Source organism: Aotus nancymaae, unplaced genomic scaffold (genome assembly GCF_030222135.1).
Source record: "Aotus nancymaae isolate 86718 unplaced genomic scaffold, 86718_ANA_hifiasm-v0.15.2.pri h1tg000022l_1, whole genome shotgun sequence".
In the NCBI taxonomy this organism is placed as follows: Eukaryota; Metazoa; Chordata; class Mammalia; order Primates; family Aotidae; genus Aotus; species Aotus nancymaae.
Genome location: NW_026988435.1, coordinates 9799682 through 9817745, shown reverse-complemented (window position 1 = coordinate 9817745; position 18064 = coordinate 9799682). Strand labels below are relative to the sequence as shown.

Here is an 18064-nt window from a genome sequence, read left to right as displayed (position 1 = left end):
TATACTCTTACTTTGCATATACCTAATTAGTAATGCAGTATCAGCATTTATTCATTAGCTTTTCTTGTTTGGTTCTTGTTTAGAGACAATCTATAAAACTTAATGTTTCATACATTGAAAAATATCCTGGATAATAATACCTTTTCAACTATATGTGCTGCAAATATCTTCTCCAAATTTTTGTTTTCCCTTTTCACAGTTTTTTGGTGAACATATGTTCAAATTTTAATATATTTCAATTAGTAAATACTTACTGTTATGGGATATTATTTCTATCCCAAAGTCAATAAGAAATTCTTTCATCTCATCTTTTAAAGGTTATATCATTATTATTTTATACTTGTTTATTTTAAGTAGATTGCTGTGGAACTTGTAAACTGGGGACACAATTTTATTTCTCTCTCTTTTTTTTTCTTTTTAATGCATAATCAATTGTCTCAGTGTCACTAAACAGTCTCTCCTTTTCACCAATCATTTATTAATGACTAGAGTGATTCTTCTATAATATGTTAAATGTCTTTTAATTCATGGAGTTATGCATTTATTTTGGAGCTGTTTTCCTAATCCCTAATCTAACACAATATTAAATTTAAACATTTTAGGCTTTTAAAACATCTTGATATATGATAAAAGAGGATCCCTTAAAATTGCTTATTTTCCTCGGAAGTCTCTTGGCTAATCCTGTGCCTTGCAAATCCAAAAAGATTTACAAGCATCTGTTGAAATTGTTTTGAGTAATTTTGTTGAACCTATAGTCAATTTGGAGAAACATGACTGAGTAGATCCTTTTGATCCACAAATACTATATATTTTTATTTATTTGTGTCTTTTTAAATGTCTTACAATCATTTTTAATTTTTTGCAAACACATATTACTGTAATTTAGGTTATCTAGAGATGACATGAAACTACCATGGTGAATGATGTCCATTATTTTTCTTTAGAATATATTTTCCAAGTATTGTCTTAGTTCTCCAGAAATGCAATTAATATCTTACATTAATATTATATTCAGCAACTTTCTTAATATCTGTTTTTATGCCAATTCTAATAAATATTATTTTAGATTTTCTATGCAACCATATAATCCCTGCATAATGATGATTTTATTTCTTCTATTTTAATCCATATACATTGTATTTCTCATGTCTTACTGTATTGAATATGTCTACAAATAATTTTTAAAAAATTCAGGCACAATGGTGCTTACCTGTAATCCTAACTATTTGGGAGACTGGGGCAAGAGGAACACTTGAGCCCAGGGTTTTGAGGCTGCAGTGAGCTATGATAGTGCCATTGCACTCCAGCCTAGGTGACAGGGTCAGACCCTGTCTCTATTTTTAAAAATTGAATTAAGAACTAAATAAATCTGCATTTACTAAATTAATTATTCCTTTGACCTCTTAATGTGATGATCATACTTACTTTTTTAAAATTTTAGTTAGAAAGCACCCATGCAACTCTGTAATAAACCAAGCAAAAACATGCTGTAGTACATTTTCATGCACTGCTGGATTCAGTTAACCAAAATTTTGTTTTGAATTTTTCCATCTATATTTAGAAAGAGAATTGATCTTCAGTTTACCTTTCTCATTATATCCTTGTCTGGAATTGATAACAAGGTTACACTAACTTCACATAATGACTTGCATTGTATTTCTTCATTTTAATTCTTTAGTAAAATTTACATAAGACTTAATGTTTTTATAAGTTATAATTTATTCAGAAAACATTTTGGACCAAGAATTTTACTTTTTGGAACTTTTAAAAAACCAATTCAATCGACTTTTTTTTTTTTTTCCAGGAATATTTGAGCTTCATTTCTTTTTAATTGTGATACCATTGAATTTCTAGGAATTTCCATTTTTCAAAACAACAGAAGACTTCTTTTCACTTTGCTTATCAAGGCCTGATACACACACACACACACACACACACACACTTATTTAAAGATTTCTATAGAGACTTTTTGATCCATTAAATATTAATAATTAGAAGACAATTTCTAAGTATATGCATTTACATTATTGATAAATTTAATTACTACATAATTCATTTATATTTTATTCGTTATCTAATTGACAGACTTTTTGAAATTTTGTTAATATCTATCTCATTCATAATCTAGTATTTGACCAACTTTGTGAGTGGACTTCCTTCTTGAGGAAAAACATTTTTAAATAGTTTCAGAGTGCTAAATATATATATATATATATATATCTTTTAATCTAGCATAATTATTATATACAAATATATATATAACTACCAGACTAGATAATTATATATATAATACTGTGTATATAGCACATAGTATAATACTATCTATATAGTATTATATACATACTAATATTTTTGTGATTTTAACTTCTCGGTGTTTGAGAGAAGAAAGTGAAAATCTTTCATTAAGGTAGTGGTTACCAGTTTTTCCCTGCAGATCTATCAACTTTTGCTTAATATATTTTGAGATTATTGAAACAGAGGCTGCTGGTTGTCCCCCACAGTCTGTTCTCTACTTCAATAGTTATAGGAGCCGTCCAGATTTCTATTGCCAGCCTCCTTTGCACCTACACGTGATATTATCACTAAGATATGGCTAATGGCTAATGGAATACATGCAGTGTAATATGATATCTTTTGGAAGTTGTTAAAAGATAGTTGGCAGAGACCTTTTGTCTTCTTTATTGTTCCTTCTAGTTTACAGCATAGGACACAAAATTCTACCTTCTTAGACCATGATGATGAAAACTATACGACCAATGAATGAAGTATAAGAAGTCTAATCCCTGAAGAATTGAGGTGCAAATTTCTCTCAGCAGCATCAGATAGTTTGCTATTCTACTTTAAATAAATAAGAGAAAAATAAACTACTTAGCCATTATTATTTAAATTTTAGAACACCTGGCTTTTCCTAACACTGCTATTTTAATAGCTGTAAACAAATATAGAACTGTCATAGGATTCCATTTAATTAAACATTTATCATTATGTAGTGACCCTCACCTCACCTTCCTTTAGATGTATTTGCACTAAAGTCTTCTTTTCTGATATTAATATAGCCACTCTGGTTTCTTGTTCTAATCTACATTTAAACAATTTCTTTATGTTTTCCGTATACAGCCTGTAAGCGCATATTGTGGAATGTTGTTTGATTTTCCACAGGCAATCTATGTTTTTGTTTAACCGACAAGTATAGTTCTTTTGATGTTTGATATATTTTAACACGCTTCTATTTTATTTAGGTTTTTATACTTTTTCTACCTTTTTATGACCAGCTTTCCTCCTTCCTTTCCTTTTATACATCAATGAAATGTTTCTTTTATCCACTATTTTTCATTGATTTTTACTTCATAAAATATGAAAGTTTTGAGATCTGGCTCTTATTTTCAATTCATCCTTTGGTATTGACCTGAATCACCATTTGAATGATTGAAAGACCTTAGAACTCTTTCAAACTGATCAACCCTAGTCTGTTTCACTGACTAGATTTTATTATTTTAATTCCTTCTTTTTAGCCAAACATATTTTACATTATTTTTATTTTATTATTGTATAAAAATACCTTATTTTTATTTTCATACATTCATATCTTTTTTTGTGGCTTAAGCAACATAAATCTATTATCTCACAATCAGAACTTAGAAGTAGAAACCACATGTCAGCAAGTTGTTTCCTTCCAAGAGCTTCCGAGGAAGAATCTGCTCTAGGCCTCTAGGTTTGTAGATGGCATCTTCATGTTCATCTAAAACACCTGTATTTTCATGTCTTTACTACACATTTTTTTTCACTGTTCTTTCTTGCAACACAGACCATCCTGGAATTTTTTTCCTTCCTGAAATATATCATTTAGAAATTTCTTTGGGTAAGAAATAGTTGTAGTAAAATGAACCCTAATTCACTGCAAAATATCTTAGTTTCATTATTAGTAGATAGTTTTGCTGTGCCAGGGAATCTAGGTTGATAGCTGTTTTTTTTTTTTTTTTTTTTTTTTTCCTATCATTCTGAAGAAATCACTCCACTGTCTTTGGCTTCCATTGCTGCTGTCGACAGCTTTGCTGCTGATCTGTTTGTCTATGATGCCATCTTTATTGCTGCTACTGAGCTCCTTTTTCCATCAAATGTCTCTTGTAAGTTTATTATTATTTATTATAATGTTTCATAGAGATTATGGCCTCAGCAAGTTTATATCTCATCAATTCTAGGATTCCATTTAAAAGATTTTCATAGGCAATAGGTTTTAGTCAATATTATTGAAATCTCAATATTACAAATAAAAACAAATGTTCTAAAGAAGGAGTAATACCTCTTACAAAAAAGAGGCTTACTGCTTACTTTTTTTAATATACAGCACATATATTAAAATGAGAATGATATGAAGATCAGTATGACCCCTGTAGAAAGATGATGTGGAAATTCATGAAGCATTCTGTATATTTTATATATTTAAAATTTATTAAAGGAGTAGGTTCATATTAAGTATGCTCAGCCAAAAAATAAGCAAAAAACAAACAAAGAAACAAACATCACCACCCCCCTCCCCACCGCCGCCAACAAAAATCTATGTCAAGTGATGTAGATGTTAATCACTTTGATTTTGGGAATCATTATACAAGATATACTTATATCAAAATATCATTGTACAACTTAAATAAGTTTTTTATCAATCACACCTGTACAAAGCCGAAAAAGTATATAAAACTTGTTTTTTAAAAATATGTATCTTATTGGTGCTAGGTAAAGAAAATCTTTGTGGAATTTTCGTGGCATTTATATAAAACAAGGAAATCATTTTGGAGAAAACAAAGATAACTTTGCATAAGAAGAATGTTTTTCCCTTTTTAGTCTTCTAAATTAAATATTAATGAACTCTCAAGTTTGAGCAGGTGCTAGGCCATTTTACAATGCAAGCCAGATAGGACAAATAGTAACAAAATACAGAAAAAGATTACTGCTTTTCCTGTGAGCGTACAGGAGGTGTTTCTGGCTTACTAGTTCTAACTTAATTCTTACTTCTCCTACTTTGGGGAAACAGGTAAGATTAATGTTACAGAAAAAGTTTTTAAGTAATTAAATCAAATTATCCACAGATGTGTAGTTCAAATTTCACCTTGAAAACAACATCTCCATTCCAAAACACTGTCTTAAAATCCTGGGACCAGTTCACGCACTCATTCATTTATTGAGTAAGTGTGTATTAATTACATGATGTAGACCATGAATCTATGACTGCTTTCCTGGATTTTTTGACACCTACTGAAGAGATGAGCTGTAATTATAATAGAGAATCACCTTCAATTAAGGAAAAAAAAAAAAAGAGAAGAAAATGATAGTCTCATTACATGACTATAATATAAAGCAATTATTTGGAAAATACCTACAGTTGGGGAAATAGTTGTAAATGTATATAAAATGGTTTTCTATGTTTTTAAACTCTCATATATTTAGATTTTTTTGGAAACCAGAAATAGGTTAAGTAGAATTCAATGGCTTTCTTTAAGTATTGATCTGGTAGCTGCAAATTACTGCAAAGTTAAAACTTATCCAAAGTCATTTTTGCTACTGCTTATAGGTTCATGTCAGGCTGCATTTCTATTGTACTAAGCTCAGAAATAACCCAACTTCCTATTGAGAATCCTTTATAATGAGAGCAGTTTTAATCTTCAGCCTCCCACTGTAAGCTGTTCTTGCTGTGAATTTGTTTCATTGATAATATTTTAGCTTATCTTTTATAAAAGTAACACTTATTTCATCTTTTGAAATATCTTTGATATTTTTGAAGGATTGCACTAAGCAAAGCAATGATTAATAATTTTATTTGGTTCATTAAAAATTGTAAATTATCATGGTTCAAGATATTTAATACTCCTGTATGTTAGTATTTTGAAGTTGAGTTAAATAGCATAAAGTTACTGTGTAGATAGTGTAAAAAATATTTATTATGTATGAATTTTCATTCAGGATATCAAAGTTTAACTCAGAAATCAATGTATATAATTCCACTGTTGGTTAATGAAGGGATGTGACTGCGAGTTATAGAGAATAAATACAATCATTTTCATTGACCGTTTCTATTTTAAAATAAGGATCGGGCCGGGCGCGGTGGCTCAAGCCTGTAATCCCAGCACTTTGGGAGGCCGAGGCGGGTGGATCATGAGGTCAAGAGATCGAGACCATCCCGGTCAACATGGTGAAACCCCGTCTCTACTAAAAAAACACACACACACAAAAAAAAAAATTAGCTGGGCATGGTGGCGCGTGCCTGTAATCCCAGCTACTCAGGAGGCTGAGGCAGGAGAATTACCTGAACCCAGGAGGCGGAGGTTGCGGTGAGCCGAGATCGCGCCATTGCACTCCAGCCTGGGTAACAAGAGCGAAACTCTGTCTCAAAAAAAAAAAAAAAAAAAAAAAAAAAAAAAAAAATAAGGATCTATGTGCACAGGGTCAGAAAGTCTTAAATTAGTTTACTGAAAAGAAGGAATTTTCACTTCTAAAGTTTGGGTTTTAGTGTTACACAGAATCACTTTCAAATCTCAACCCCACTTGCAAAGCCTTTGGGTGAATTTCCTCATCTTTTTAAGCCTCAGTCTCCCTATCTCCCCCAAGATTTTCTTTTTATAACATGTAGTTAATGATATAATTCCTAGCACAGCCCCTGGCACATGTCTCAGCTACTTTCAAAGATTTCATTCCCCCCACATCTTTATTTCAGAAAGGAATATTTTAGAGACTAATAAATTGGAGTGGTGAGTTAAAAATAGGTGAAAAAAGTCAGTTAAGTCACCCCAGGCTAATTTTACTTTGCTTCTGCGTGGCAGGAAAACTGGGATAGTTATCTTTTTTGTTTTAAGTTGTATTTATCTTTCTCTATCTTCTTCCCCGGGATCATGTCTTCAAGCAAATACATGCATTCAAGTGAGAAGGCTCCTGGAAACTTAAGGCTGTCATTTCACTCAAGCTATGACACGGTAGGAATCATACGGATTTGATTTTGAATCACAGTTTTCCTCCTAGAACTTGTGGATTCTGTTTTATTTAATACTATAAATTAAGATAATAATATTTAAATTATGAGGTCATCGTGAGGATTGAATTACAAAATAGATAAAAGTTTCCAGGTAAGTGGAAACAATGCAAAAGGTGCCATCAATTTTAAGTGTAAATTATAGTTGAAAGTAAGGTGGGGAGATTATACCTATATATAAATAGGGGGAAAAATAAACTGTCGTTTACTCTTCTGAGTTTTTATCTGGGACTCCTATAACAAAGGACAGATTAATAAGAGAAAAACAAACAAGAGTTTTGTTGACATTAATTTTTAATATATATGGGAGATACCCAGGCAATAAGCAATTCTCAAAGACCTGGCTTAGAATATCAGCTTATACACCATCTTCAACAAAAGACAATTCAATTTCAGAGATGCGACAAGACAAAGGCAAATGACCTTGAGCTTTAGGGGCAACAAATTGTGGCAAGGCCAATATAAGAAGAACTAATGGTAGATAAAGGATAATCAGGTTTGTTCCACAGATTCCTCTGTTAAATAAGTCTTCAGGATAATAAGGGTCTAAAATTGTCTTTGCTGATCAACTTTTGTCCTTCCTAGTATAAAGGGGAGAAGGGACACCATTGTATATTAATGCCCTTCTTTTAGGCAAATGGGGTTGGGAGAGAAGAGTTTTTTTTTTTTTTTTGTATCTGCTTCTTTTCAATTGTCTTCAGCTCAAAGTAATCCTTATGCCAAAAGGTATACTTTGGGTGGCATATTCAGCTACTATTCATTCAGAAATGGTTTAAGATAAACCTTTATTTTCATGATTTATAAACAACTAGAAATCAAAACGAAGTTAGATTAATTGATTTTCATTTTTAGAATCTATTACTCTTTGTAGAGCAAAAGTATGCATTAAATATCAAAGTTGTGTTGACACATACAAATAAATATATATTTTATGATGAAATGCGCAATAATTCGCATTATTGCCCTTACATAATATATTTAATTGTCTGTATTAATTCCTTTTCATGCTGCTTATAAAGAAAGACATACCCAACACTGGGCAATTTACAAAAGTAAGAGGTTTAATGGACTCCCAGTTCCACGTGGTTGAGGAGGCCTCACAATCCTGGCAGAAGGCGAAGGCACCTCTCACTTCACAGCAGGCAAAGGAGGAGGTAAACTCCCCTTTTTGAAACCATTAGATCTTGCTAGACTTATTCACCATCACAAGAACAGCACAGGAAATACTTACCCCCATGATACAATTACCTCCCACCTGCTCCCTCCCACAATCCATGGGAATTTAAGTTGAGATTTGGGTGTTTGAAGATGAATTAACAGTTTCACAATTTTCAGCAAAAGTGAGAATTACATGGTAATAGCGCAATGTTTATTGAGTGCTTACTATGCTTATCTGTTCAAAATACTATACACGTACTGTCTGATTTGATTCAAATGACACAGATACATGTTAGAGAAAAGGAGAATAAAGAAGGTAGAGAAACCGAGGGACCGAGAGTTTAATTAAATTGCCCGTTATAGAAAGCAAGAAAATAAAAGTGGGAAGATAAATGCAGGCAGAGCTAGCCCATTGTAATACTGCTACCTTTTCTAAAAATATTTATAGAAAAAAAGTGAGTAATTCTCCTTATAACTAGGCAATGTCAGCTTTCAAACTTGAATTCTCTTTATTATTTATCTACGTTAACCAATGGTTGCAAATATTCGATTAACCCTTTTCTTCGTATACCTTAAATTATGTGAACTCAGAAGTAGTCTTTAAAATAAACCTTTTTATTCTCCTCTGGGTTAAAGCAGAACAAAAAACATTAAACATTAACTTTGCCTTATTTTTAGAATATTTGGTAAAAATTACATATCTGAATGACAAATAGAAAACAAGTTATAAAATATATGTGGAATTTTAGTATAAATAGTAGCCGAGATAAGGTGTCAGTGGTGATTTCAACTCACTATCTGATTAGACAGTGAGGAGAATAAAAGTTAAATCTTCAGAGGAGCATTTCAGTTTACTCTTTTAAGCTGTATTTAGATCTATAGCAATTATTGTTTTAAACGTTCTTTTTATTTGGTTGTTTTTTGTAAGAATGAATATGGCAGGTAAGTTTTAGAAATTATGCACTTGGTAGGAAAATGCACTATTTGAGATGCTTTACAATAGATGACTGAGGAATGTGGGAAAAAAGATCATGACTATTAAAGAACATAAACCTTATTAGTCCATAAGTACCATTGGTAGTATTCTTTCTGCTTAGAAGTAAAAAACTCCATGACCTTCTTTGGATTTGCAACATGTTTTACTAATTAGTGTATAAATAAATTACAATCTAATGTCACTTAATACATTTTCTTTTAGGAATTAGACCTGTATTCTTCATATTAACGATTCTTCCAATTTAACCACAGAACTTGAACTTACAACAGAAACTAAACAACTTCAGTTTTGGACAGGATCCAAAAACCTTTAGCATCACTCAGTCCATTTAACACTTGAAAAGTAAACCTGATTGAAGTCACCATGTGGCCATGCTCTGAGTGAATAACATTCTCTCTATGGACTTGGGTAATTCTCTCTAGGTTTAATACCAGTTATGACTTTGCCTCAGTAGAATTCCTCAGGACATAGATGCATGGTAGCTGTAATCGGGCTTACTTTTAAAATATTAATATATATGAAATAAGCCTCAATATATGCAAATGAATATAATGAGAATGTCATAGATTCACAAGGAGGGCAAAACAAAACAAAACTCTTGGTGGATAAAGCATTTTCATTAGAAACCAAAGAACTTGTTGGCTCAAAACCAGTAGTAAAAAGGATGACTTTCTTTAGCATAATAAAATATTTTGAGTGCAGAGGTCATGAAGAAGGGCATAGAATTCAATCAGCTGCTCCTCAGTTATACAGCACACAGGAACATAAGAGTGTTTGTTCAGTAATGAGGAGATTTTGTGTAAAGGGAAGTACTCTGTTGAATTCAGTTCTTCAGCAGAAGCCCTATTTGGGTTTTTATATGCTTCATTATAATTTTATTTAAAGTTTTAGGAAAATCAAGATGAAATAATCTTTTTTTTTTTTTAACTGTTATATGGCTAGAATTCCACACAAAAATGTGATAAACATTTAAAATTGATTGAAGTATATATACTGGAAAATTAGGATGAGAATTTTAAAAAAGTTATTTTAAATAATAGATTTAGGGGGTAAAAGTATAGTTTTGTTACATGAATATATTGTTTAAAGGTGAAGCCTGGGCTTTAATGTAGTCACCACCCAAATAGTGTACAATGGACCCATTAAGTAATTTCTGATCCCTCCTCGGACACCTCCCCACCTTTATAAGTTGGCAATGTCTATTATTCTACTTTCTAAGTCCATTAGGATGACAGCATTTTAAGGAATGCTTTCCTGATAGCATACATACACAGACAGCATTTCAAAGGACCAGTGGGTCTCAATAGGGGACCATTTACTTCCTAGAAGATATTTGCTTCCGTGGAGACATACTTGGTACCCACAACCTATTGGGAGGGGTTGATAGTAACATCTAGAGGCCAAGGATGTTGCTGATCATTCTACAATACTCAAGACACTTCTCCACACCAAAGAATTATCCAGCCCAGTATGTCAATAATGTTGACATTGAGAAATCCAGCAATAGATTCTTTTATAAGCATGCGAGTTACTTTTATAACTTAAACCATTTAATGATTTGAGGTTATTATATATCCATACTTTTAGTATATAACATATATATGTTGAGAACTAGTGACTCATATAGCTTTGAATTAGAAGCCCCCAAATATCAAAAAGCATTGCCTTTTTAAATAAATAAGTTCATAAGTGATTTTCTTTTCGTAGCAGATGGAGAATTCAATCATATTTCTAGGTAATTGATATATGTAGCTTAACTAAACGTACAGTTTGTTTATTCCTCATTTAAAATACAATATAATCACATTCAAGAGTGCAGATATTGAGAAACAAGAATAACATTTTGGTTGCATTCTCTGTGTTTTTAGGAAAACAAGCACAGAATGTTCACTCTACAGGGGCCTTTAGAGATCACCTATTCTAATGCTCATATTTTACAGGTGGGAAAAACAATACTCAAAAAGGGGAAGCATCAATCCATGATTGTACAACTACTCAGCAGTAAAACCAGGTCTACAGTTACTTTATATATCACTGTCAAAATGAGGTCACGATTTGATGACTTTGTAAAATTGATTCTATGTATATTGAGATGTTATATTGAGATGATTCATAATGGAATTTTGCTCAGCCGCTATAGTTTGGAATTGCCCTTCATGACTGACATGACCTCTTTTGCCATCTAGATAAGATGGAACTCACTACATAATGATTTTTTTCCCTTCTCCAGAATGTACTTTCTTTGTGTTAGTATTACATTCCTACTGGAAACATCATTTTCAAGTCACAATGTGCCATATATAATATTCTACTTTAAACCATGTTATGCCTTTAAAATTGTACAAGTGTGTGTCTATATGCCAGAGAGATTAGGAAGAGAGTCTCTAGAATTTCTTTCCTATCCACAAACACATTAATCTTTTACATTTATTTGTAAGGGAAAAAAGTCTGCTTTCTATTCTTGAACAATAGTCTGCATATATATGTGCAGGTTTTTTTTCTTCTTCTTTAATGTAAGCTAATTCTGTTGAGTTTTATAGCTTCATATATTAATAGGGCCATAAGACCAAATTTTTTGCCAGTTAGACTGCTGGTGCTATCTTTAAGTAGAGATTATAAAATTGTTCAGAACTACCCACTTTTCTCTAGAGGAGATTGTAAGATAATATAGCATATCAGTTTGAAGTGAAAGACATTACAGAAATTTGACCTAATTATTTACAAAAATTATACTTCTAATTGTGCTGAGAGTATCACTCCTTTATATAATCTTAAATAATATTATTTTATTAATGCTTTCATTGAAGCTTTTTTGTAAATTAAAGCCTTGTATGCAGGAAGCCACAGTATGATATCTTTTGACAAAAAGAATTCTTCTATTTGCATAGCCTAAACTGAAATATATTATCAAAGGATTCATTTCATGATCTAGTAACTAAAATTTATTAGAAAAGATTCAACATGCTAATGTTACATTGGCCTAATAAGAAGGCCTTAACATTTAAACAGCTCCTTCATCAAGGAAAAAATTGTCATATCATCAGCTGACTATACTGTTATTTTACAACTATCTCCTGGTTAAAGATAATTTTAGAACAGTCTACTAGTGAAATAATTTGATAACATATAAATTTTCTCTGATATTTTGATTTACTCAAAATAAGGTATTTCAAACAAAGTATTTCAAATTGATACCATACTTAGCAGCAGAGCAGTTACCAGAATGTCTTCAAGCACTCTAGGAATTGAGGGTGTCCGTCAATATATAGCACTTCTTTCCTTCGTTCCTAAATAAAAGACTAATTGAGAAATAAGACCCAAGAACCAGTTAGATGGGTATAAATGTGTAAATATAAACATGTATAGGTCACTTTAGATTTCTGTTTCAAAGCGGTTGAGTATTATTCTTTCCTTTTCCTGCATTGTCCCCGTTTCTACACTTGTGAATATCTTGGAACTACCCATCTGTCTGAGGAAGAGACTCTCTGCAAAGCAATTCGAGTTTTCAAGGCAGCTGCCTCATCTGGTTGAGGTGGGAAAAAAAAAAAGCAAATGGTCTGTAATTGAAAACTTTCAATGCTTAATTCTACAAATTCAAGAAATATGAACCCATCAGTGAATGACCGTAACTTGTTATCCACGAGTCAGGTAATCGGTAAATAGAGAAATAAAAGCTGAGGAGAGTCGTAAAGGGTAGTATTCTAACACAAGTCCTCATATGAAATCAGGGAGAGGGTGTGTTCCAAACACCACAGTATATTCCAATAAAACTTTCTCACTTAATTGATTGGCTATTCCCTGATAAGACACTTTTATCCTCCTGGTAGTAACTCATAAATTTTTTATCCCCTCAACATGAGGAAAAAATGTCAATGTGTCTTCAGGGATTCCACAGCTCTGCTGTTCAAAAATGGTTATGTGCTTGTGAGGGATATGGAATTACACAGACAAGAGAAATTAGCAAAAAATTGAGTTGATTATGATGTGAAAAATATTTACATGAAAGCACTGATTTTTCTCTCTGTTTAACATTTATGAAAGGAATCAAGAGTGTCTTGATTAAAGGCTTACTTTTGTTTAGATCTTAAAACATTTTTTGTTAACTTCTGTGCTATTCAATTACGCTAATGAAAATCCCCATTATGAGGTGCTTTTGGATTTTTGGAATCCTATGCTCATTTGTGTAATGAGTCTCACTGAGGTAAATTCAGACAGATTGTAGAAGTGTACAAACCACATCCTATATATTTTCCCCTAAATTAGTGAACCTACACACAGAAAGATAAAGAGAATAAAACTGAGAAGATGAATTTAAGTATTTGTGTTCTATTTAGAGTAATTTCAGTAGAATATTAGTTAACTATTTCATTATCTTTTTTATTTCTATGATGATACAGAATTATAATGTTGCTAGACTATCTTAAAGGAAAATAATTGATAACAAATAATTATTATAGAGTATGAGATCCATCGTTTATAGTAATGTTTTCCCATACACGCATAGTTGGTAAAATATGCCTACATGTATTTATCCAGTTAATGGACAATTTCAGACATAACACAAAGAGGCAACATTTAGACTAATGAAATGTATGTTTTTTTCAATTCACCTCAATTATTTATTTGTAGTACTTTGAAGATATAAAAGGACTGAAGGTGCTTTATGTTTCTGTGTATCACTACAGAAGTATATGTAAATTAGATTTCGAGACATTAACTAACATACTCTGCTTCCCAGGCTAAAGATAAAACATAAAAACAAGCTAGCCATCAGACCTTTATGATTCTAAACTAGAATATTCTGGAATACTGGGAAGTAGTCTGTACATTTATCTACAAGAGCTAAAAGGCACACAGAAGGAGATTCTGTAAATTGCTGTCCATTCCAGGAGTGATGCCAGACCTTCCTCTTGGCATCAGACACATATTTACTTGTTCAGGTGGAGCTCTGTGTAAGATTTCATGACCAGAGTTTAGGCATGTGCTGGGGGGACTTCTGTTCTGAATCATGGAAGATGGCAGTCAAGTATAAAAGTTTATATTCTTCAGTTTTGAAAACAGATATAAAATGAATTAATATTTTTATCTTTATTGATATTTGCTTAGTAAATAAACTTCTGGTGAAACTCAATATGATTCCTAGGAGAAATAGAATTAGATGCATAAAGAACACCCATCCCTATCCTCTGTGTGTGTGTGTGTGTGTCTCCCCACTCTCCTTGGCAAAGATCTCTCTGTCATGCTTTTGTGTAGGACAGTGAAGGCTCTGACCAGGCTAAATAAGTGTGGGTTGGCAAGGCCATGACCTTATTAGAAAAGCCTCTTTCTGAAGTCTCAAATGACCCTAATACCAAGGTTGAATTTGCCTGAGCCTGTCCTTTCTGATTTCCCCCAACACATTACATAGGAGCTCTCTGTCAAATTTGGTGCTGCCGATAATGAGCTAGTCTCTCAGACTTTTGTATTAAATGCAAGTTCTCCAGGAAACTTTTGAAAGTGCACAGGAAAAATACAGAGAGAATTGAAGACTAAAGGAATATGTTTTTGTTCTACAGCAATACATTTACTGTGCAAAGGAATGTGTTTATCTATACATATGCTTTTTGCTTCTATTCTATATTAACTGCATCTGATTTATGCTAATTTTTGCCCAAGATGACAACAGGAACAGAGTTATAGACACACAGAGGATTTGCTTTACTATTACTCCACCTACTGGAATTGCCCTTCACTGACCAGATTCCTAGGACGGAGACTTGAAAAATGGAAAGAAAATAAATTAGAATTATGTACATGCATGGACAAAACTGTTTTCTTAATATTGGTTTATTTAATATGTGAGTAATTTGACATGAGATGAATAATTTTATAGTTTGAGACTGCATAGTAACAAGATACACTGGTTTTATCATTTTATATTCTTAGATTCTGAGCCCTAATTGCACCATGTAAAGAGTCTTATTTTGATATTAAAATGCTGAATTATGCATTATACAATATATATCATTTGCTCATCAAACAGGTATGCATGCTTTAGTTATAAAAATAAATTGGGAATATAATATGTATTCCTTGATGTTTCAGAAATGTATTTACATAAAACAATTCTGGAGGAACATAGCATTTTATGCAGTCTAGTCCTATATATCAAGAGAATTAAAATATCTTTTTTAATCAACACAATATAGAAAATTGTGAAGTACTACAAAGTATAGATTCTAACTTAATTTGTTTTCTACTTTATTTAGATTACATCATGGAAACCCTCTATCTATAGATATATTTGCATTCATTTTTAGAAATGATTCTCCTAATTTTCAATCCTTGGGTATCTGAAGAACACAATATAATTTTATTGCATTTAATTAAAAGTTAATTGGAGCTAGTCTCAAATATGATGTGTGTATGGAGCACCTAACTGAGCAGGTAATCTGTCCATGGTCATACATATTTAAAATTGTATCTTAAAATAACGTGGTGAGGTAAAATATTCTGGGATATTGTCAGTTATTTAGCTCCCTCTACTTTACATTTATTTATAAATGAATCAAAGTCAGCTGAACTTATGTATAAAGTCAATTTGAAAGGAATATCTTTTTTCAATAATGTGGAAACAAATTAACTGATACTTAACTAATGCTGAATGGTGTGTGTGTACCTGTGCCTGTGTGTGTATTTATATATGTGAAGTCATATGTTGTCAATCTACACATTTTCATTATCATTTCTTTAATGCACATAAATAAATATAAAGGGCTAGATGACTTTATAATAGAATATAATGTTGTTTGGGGCATCTTTCAACATATTCTTCTAACCAATGACTTAAGGAAGAGGCTGTTACTTTGATATTTTAAATTACTACATAATAAAACAGACTAAAGACTTGTATTTTTATATTCTAGTAAGGAAAAATGTTTATTTCAAATTGGTTTTAGACTAGCATAAAAGATGCAAATTGTGTGATCATTCATTACTGTCATATGAAGTGTGGCAAAAATCAGATGGTTCTGTGTTGTTTTTGACTGAAAAATATCCTTGTTTGAGCACATAATAAAATTAAATTCTTTTCCTCTGCAACCCAATAAAATATGTAGTAAACGCAAGGGAATCACCACAGCTAGTTGCTATCATTATGCCTGGGGATGCACTAGTTTGGATAAAATAAGAACTGGCCTGAATCTCTGCCCTAAACTAGAAATAAAAGAAAACTGAAAAAAATTCAAATCGTTTGTGAAACTTATTTTTTCTTCTAATTTCATATGCCCTTTTTTTGCAATGAAAATTTGGGGGCATTGTGTTACTTGATTAACTTAAATAGGAAGTACTAAAAAAAAAATCTAAGAAAACATACACCAAAATTTAATAATCCAAACTTAAAACCCTAACTGGATGAGTTTTACTGTTTTAAGTGAATTCATTTTGGGGTCTTTTTCTCTTTTTCCCCAAGTAAACATAAAAAAAATTAATTGACAAAATACAAAAAACCCACAAACATTTAAGTTTTCAACAAGATTTTGGGGGAAGAGTATTGGATGTTTTATTGCATGCCAATGTACATTTTGTATTATTTCACACTTCAGTGATCCTTACAGGGTTGTTTAGATGGGTCATGTTCTGAGTAGATTGAATAATATGAAGGTGCCTATTCTGCAATATGGATTAAAGTAGGGGTAAGGATCTTAATGAAAAGAAATGTGATTTGAGGTTGTACATTAGTGTCAGAAACTCAGTTGCCAAAATAAAAATTAATACAGGTCAATAATCTAGAGGAATTCACATTACAGATTTAATTATTAAGGTTCTAACACTGTCACTTGTACTATCATTCTCTTAAACTGGGACTCAGCAACAAATTATGAACCAGGTCATAACACTTCAGTGTTCTTCCATCTACTGACCAGTATCTCAGAACAGTCACATGAATGAAAGTCAATCAGCAGTTATTGGAAATAAAGATTTTTGAATAGTGCATGTAGAGAACTTCTGAGAAGCATATTGCTCCTTGGATCAGAACCGGCTGAAAACATGGAGCACAGCTCTTCCCTTTTGATGGGAGGTGGTCAGCAATGTCCTAGAAGAGAGAATGAAGAAAATCTTAAAAAGTTAATTAAATAAAAATAGAAAAGGAAGTGAGCTGGAGAGAAAAAAAGAGACTAAGGAAGGAAAAAAAAAAAACCGAAAAAGGAAAAGGAAAAACAGGAAAAGCCGAGGAAGAGAGGAAAAGAGAAAAATAGTAAAAAGGTAATGAAGGGAGAAAGAAAAAGACAGGATGAAGAGTGATAGGTAGCAAAAAAATAAGGTAGAAGAAAGAGCAAGTGAAGCTCAAGGAGAAAGAAGTAGGAAGGGGGAATAAATAGTAGTGGTTTCTCCAGTTTCTTTGATTTTTAGTTAAATATCTGTCCAAGACTGCAAGACAATCCTGACCTGAGAGAGGTCTCGCTGTTCCTCCTAACCCAGACTCCAGCTTCTGCGGTGAGCTCTCAGAGCCCTCCTCACTGGCCACAGTCACAGATCTGCTGCCTGTGGAGATGCTTCCTACTATGTCTTCAAAACGAATGTCTGCCACTCTTTTATCTCTTCTGAGCACTTTTTTTTTACTCTATGTTGTGACTGAATATTTGCTTTTCCCCAAAATATATGTGTTGAAGCTCTGATCCCCAATGTGATTGTGATGATATTAGAAGCTGATACTTTGAGTGGTAATTCAGTTTAGATAAAGCCATGACATGGGAGCTGCCATGGATCAGTGTCCTTATAACAATCTAAGAGATCAGAGCTCTTTCTGTATCTCTGCCATGTAAGGACACAGTGAAAAAGTAGCCATTGGCAAGCCAGGAAGATAGTTCTCACAGGAACCAGATTGGCTAACAACTTGATCTTGCACTTCC

General features: G+C 32.2%; 1 non-coding gene across 1 annotated transcript; it reads left to right on the top strand.

Moving 5' to 3' along the window:
* The first annotated feature begins 4321 nt into the window (after positions 1-4321).
* On the top strand, positions 4322-4433 carry LOC135276419 (U6 spliceosomal RNA). The gene has a single exon (XR_010343962.1). It is a non-coding gene; the product is annotated as a U6 spliceosomal RNA (small nuclear RNA).
* Positions 4434-18064: the final 13631 nt, after the last annotated feature.